Raw genomic sequence first — 6000 nt, forward strand, 5'->3', positions numbered from 1 at the left:
CTACATATTCCTGCATTGGCCAGAAATCTGATTTCTATAAGCAAGTTGGATGATGCAGGTGTAAGAACAGTGTTCGAGAAGGATACCTGCAAGATGGTTCAGGGAGCACTGGTATTGATGCGGGGAGTTCGGATTGGAACTATGCACAAGGTGCAAGGTAGCATTGTTGTTGATGGGTGCAACAGTTCTGTGGCTCCTAAAAGTGGAGTTGAAAATCTAGTGGTCTCTTGAGAGAAGACCATGCTGTGGCATCAAAGGCTTGGACATATTGGAGAGAAGGGCCTTCAAATACTTCATGGTAAAGGTATGGTAGAAGGTATGAGTAATAGCTCTCTGGATTTTGATTTCTGTGAAAATTGTGTATATGGGAAGCAGAATCAGGTGAGTTTCTACTCTGGTGCTAAGAGGGCGAAACAGATATTAGAGCTTGTGCACAGTGATGTGTTTGGACCTGTGAAGGTTCCATCACTGGGTAAATCTGTGTACTATGTATCATTTATAGATGACTTCTCAAGGAATACATGGATATATTTCCTTAAGAAGAAATCTGAAGTCTTTGACAGGTTTAAAGAATTTAAGGCTCTGGTGGAAAATCAAACAGAGAAGAAGATAAAGGTGCTGAGGACAGATAATGGTGGAGAGTTTTACAACAAGGAATTTGAAGAATTCTGTAAGAAGTGTGGTATAGCATGGCAGAAGACTACTCCATATACACCTCAGCAAAATGGAGTCGCAAAAAGAATGAACAAGACGTTGATGGAATGGGCAAGAAGCATGCTCAGTGGTGCTGGGTTAGGACAGGAATTCTAGGTAGAGGCGGTGGATACTGCATGTTACTTGGTCAATAGGTCACCTTCATCAACGTTGGAGGATAAGACTCCACAAGAAGTATGGACTGGTAAGAAACCCTCTCTTTCACATATGAGGGTATTTGGATGTGATGCATATGTACATGTTCCAAAGGAGAAATGAACCAAGTTGGATAGTAAATTTGGAAAGTGCATCTTTATTGGGTATAACGATGGTTTAAAGGGTTATAAGCTTTGGAACCCAGTCAGACGAAAGGTTGTGTATAGCTGAGATTTGGTGTTCAGAGAGGTAAAAGATGTTATTAAACATGAAGTCCAACCAAAGGAACCTTAGAAGATAGAGTCTGAGACAAAGGAGGAAGAATCAGACTCTGCAGTAGAGGAGGAATCAAAAGATGAAGAGCCACAAACTCCGGTTGTGAGAAGATCAGTTCGAGAAAGAAGGCAGCCAGAAAGGTATAGTCCTTCTGCTTTTTGTTCAAATTTTGCTTTATCTATTACTGATGATGATCCTAGAACTGTGAAGGAAGCGGTAGATTCAGAGGATGGAAAACTCTGGAAAGAGGCCATGGTTGATGAAATGGCATCTTTGCACAAAAATGAGGCTTGGGATCTGGTGGAGTTGCTGGCTGGAAGGAAACCCATTGGCAGCAAATGGGTGTTCAAAAAGAAGACAAATGCAGAAGGGAAGGTGGAGAAATACAAAGCTCGGTTGGTAGCAAAAGGTTATTCCCAAGTACCGGGAATTGATTTTGGTGATATTTTTTCTCCTGTTGCCAAGGTAACTTCTATTAGGTTACTTTTATCTGTTGCTGCTGCTTTTGATTTTGAGGTAGAACAGATGGATGTGAAGACAACATTTCTTCACACAGATTTGGAAGAGGAAATCTACATGAAGCAACCTGAAGGCTTTGCGGTGAAGGGTAAGAAAGAACTGGTATGCAAGTTAAAGAAGTCTCTATATGGGTTAAAACAGTCACCAAGGATGTGGTATTAGAAATTTGATACATTTATACGGGGACTTGGCTTCACGAGAAGCAAAGCAGATCACTGTGTGTATATTAAATTAATTGGTGACGTGTTATTTATCTGGTCTTGTATGTAGATGATATGTTGCTGGTTGGAAATAAAAAAGAAATTATCCAGGATTTGAAGACCCAATTGTCCTCCAAATTCGACATGAAAGATCTTGGTGCTGCTAACTATATTTTGGGCATGGAAATTAAAAGAGATCAGAAAAAGAGGAAACTCTGGTTAAACCAGAGGAAGTATGTCGGGACAATACTGTAGAGGTTTAATATGCAGGATAGTAAACCGGTGAAGGTTCCTATTCCTGTAGGTGTGAGGTTATTTGTTGAACAGTGTCCCAAGACACAAGAAGAGGAAGAGGACATGTCCCGTGTTCCATATGCGAGCACATTCGGTAGCCTGATGTATGCAATGGTCTGTACTTGAGACATTGCACATGGAGTGGGAGTATTGAGCAGGTTTATGTCAAAACCAGGGAAGGAGCACTGGACAGCAGTGAAGTGGGTTTTCAGGTATTTGCGTGGCACTAGTGATTATGGTTTATGCTACCAAGGAAGACCAGGATTGGACAGAGTGTTGGATATTCGTGGCTTTGTTGATGCAGACTGGGTTGGAGATCTGGATCAGAGAAGATCTATAAGTGGGTATGTGTTTAACCTATTTGGAGGTGCAGTCAGTTGGATGAGCAAGAAACAATCTGTAGTGGCACTATGAACTACAGAGGCAGAATACATGGCAGCCACTCATGCAAGCAAGGAAGAAATTTGGTTGTAGAGATTGTGTTCAAGTATGGGATTAGTACAGGGAGCTATAAGAATAGACTGTGACAACCAAAGTGCAATTTTCTTGGCAAAGAACCCTGCTTATCATTCAAAGACAAAGCACATTGATGTTGAGTATCACTTTGTGAGGGATATGATAGAAGACAAAAAAGTGTTGCTGGTAAAGGTGGACGCTTTGAAGAATACTGCAGATGCATTGACAAAATCTATGAGCTCTGAGAAGTTCTCTTGGTGTAGAGAAACAATTGGCATTTCAGGGCTGGAAAAATGACTAAGCTCTCCTGTGGCCCCCTGTGAAAAGAAAACAACAAGTGGGAGATTGTTGGGTTGTGTTATCTTCTTTCCACGACTAACCCACGTAGTGAACTGGGGGGTTAGAGGGGGGGCGGAGCCCTCCCTTCGTTGCATCGATTGTGCAGCCGGGGGGTCACAGGGTGGGTGGTAGCCCCCTTGTCCGAAGGGTTTGAGGGGGGCGGGTAGCCCCCTTGTACGGGGTCCGGGGCAACACCCCGGGAAATTTTTTTTTGGACCCTATATTAGGTTGGGCGAACCTACCTATGGTTTTCAGTCCATGGTTTTGGACGCGATGGTTTTCGGTCCATGGTATTGAATGCTTCGGCATGTATAAATATGTATTGTAACATTGAAAGGAAAATAATGAAAAATCAAGCTGTTAGTCCCGGTTTTGGGATCCAGGGGAAAATCTCTGTGTATATGTGTTTTATGTGTTATGCTCTCGCATTTTTTATTTTTCTGTGATTTAGAATTCGTATGCAGGTAATTTCTGTATGGGGTTAAAACCTACAGTCAACAACTATTTTTCCTCTTACTTTTCACAATGGATTCTTCAGCTTTCAAGATCAATTAATATTAGATCTGTATTTCAATTATATTTACCAATTCATGACAGACACTATCAATTCCTTTTGATAACCTGTTTGTAAGCAAATCCTGTCTTGCTTCTATAAATTCCAAAATTCATTCCTTGTAGTGGTTCTTCTTTCAGTCCTATTAAACCCAATCTCTATTCTTTCAATCATCAATATCATTTCCTTCAACAATACTTTAAGAAATCTTCATTCACTCCTCAATTTAACTTTAAATTCTAAACCTTTCACTCCAATTTACCTTTTAAATCAAATCAATCATGCAATCAACTTACACAGAAATTTCATTTTCCTGAAAAGAAAACATATTCTCCTTTGAAGTTTTAATCCCTTGTTGTTCTTTAGACATTCAAAACACATCTCTGCAAAATTATCAAAATAAACATTCTTACTAGACCTTCCTCAGAGATTCACTGCTTTCCCATTTTGATCTCAGTGCTCTTTGTAGTCTGATCCCCATCTGTATCAAAATCACTTCACTGCAATTATACATATGCTGGGATTACAATTCAATTTCCAAACCATTCTTTACAGAGAATTGATCTATCTTTGATACCACAAATGACGCAAGAAACCCCGATCACATGCAAATCCCTCCATATACATACAACTATCAGAAACTTTTATGTGTGCTCCTTCCTTAAACAACTCGGGACTTCACATCTTGCATTCCTATACATACTATTGGGCATGGACTTAGTGGTTATACCCACAATCACATATCGGAAACATTTTCTTTCTTTGAACTTTTAAAAACTCGGCTAAACAATTTTATCATAATACAAAGGAACACGAGAAAAACCCACTCCGATCTCATAAGCTAGACGTCAAATGGAATTAAATCCACTGTATAAAGCCCATTGGGTCTGGATCTAGAATTAATGTTTGCTCTTATTCACGCCCAAAATATGTCCAATCGTTCATTCGACGAATGGTCTGATCACCTCCAGATCTCAACTTAATTAAATTCCGAGTCATATCCTCATCGGTTCCAGATTGGGAAAACTGTTTACGGCTTTTAGGGCCACCTGATAATCACTTACGACCTTTTGGAAACCACCTTCTAATTAATGCGCACGTGCCTTATCTCCGCCATTGGTCAAGTATATGATCCAATGGTCCATATTATATTGCAATTTCACTATCGAAGTTTGCAAAGGTTAGGGCCCAGTCCATCCACAATGACTTTTGTCGATGCAATATATCAGTGCAATCACAATCACAACTCCTTAAGGCCTGAGTCCATCCTCCTTATAACAATCTTTGCTGATGTGATATGAATTGGTTTTTCTCCCTGTGATTTGATCTGGACTGTTGATCTTCCAAATCAATGGTTACTGTGAATCAATCTGTCTACTCCCTCTTGGACTTCATCTCACTTTTTTTAATGGATTCTGCATTATAAACACGATTCTCCTCCACACTCTATTTTCATGCATAACTCCTTATATAAAATCTTTGTGATATCTATGGATAAATGACTGGGGTTAAAGCGCTTAGCCATTGTGTAACATTATGGACCATAATAAGGCATTGAACTTAAGACATAAAAAAAAAGCAAAATGCTTCAGTTGTTCCACAGGTAAACTATACAGAGACAAGCGAAGGACTTCAATAGAGATGGGCCATTTACACACACACAAAATCATTTATTCCATATAATGAATTTACAGAGTCTCAGCCCTGTGGCTCGATTACATCAAAAAAGGCCCTGTTTCAATCTTGAAACCCGCGCTCTCCCCTCTCTGTCTTTTCTTGAATCTCTAACTAACCTATCTAACCTCTCTGGCTTCTCTCTCGCTAACCTATCCAACCTCTGAATTATACAAAAAGATCACAATTTATACAAAAGTGGATTCATGAACCAATTCTGGTTTAGATCCAGAAATATCTCACTCTCTCCTAAAGAACCTCTTCAACTCCACTCTTTTCTAAACAAATGCTAAATCAAGCTTTTAAATTCCTCATATTCTATTCAAACCAAATAAATCTAACTGTTTGGCCTGATCTCCACATAGGGAGGATCAATTAGCCACTATGCCCTTTTCTCATATTTTTCAATAAATAAACACTCTCATACATTTAAATAAATAAAATTAACTAAACTATTATCTTCCAACCCCTTGTTAGTCACAACATGTGATCATGCAATCACATTGTTGACTAGGCCTGAATGCTCCTGCATCAATTTCTAGCTATACATATACTTGCATGATGAAAATAAAAGCTATCCACATATAAAACAAAAGTAAACATAGGGAAATAAATAGCCCTTCTACTCCTCTGAGGAAAATTCCGCAGCTTTCGGGTCCTTGACTATTAATCCAGGCATCGCAGACACTTCTAGGATGCATGGAATGTGTCTTTCAATTCTGTCCAACCTCATGTCTTGCTTATGGAGCTGGAATTGAATTTTTTGCAAGTCTTGCTTGTATCTCGACATAGCTTGGAGTGAAGCCACCATGCCTACCGAGATTTGTTCCATGGCTTTGC

The sequence above is a fragment of the Pinus tabuliformis genome, chromosome 3_2 (genome assembly GCF_031772625.1).
Source record: "Pinus tabuliformis cultivar Carrire ecotype Pingquan chromosome 3_2, CPIR1, whole genome shotgun sequence".
Lineage (NCBI taxonomy): Eukaryota > Viridiplantae > Streptophyta > Pinopsida > Pinales > Pinaceae > Pinus > Pinus tabuliformis.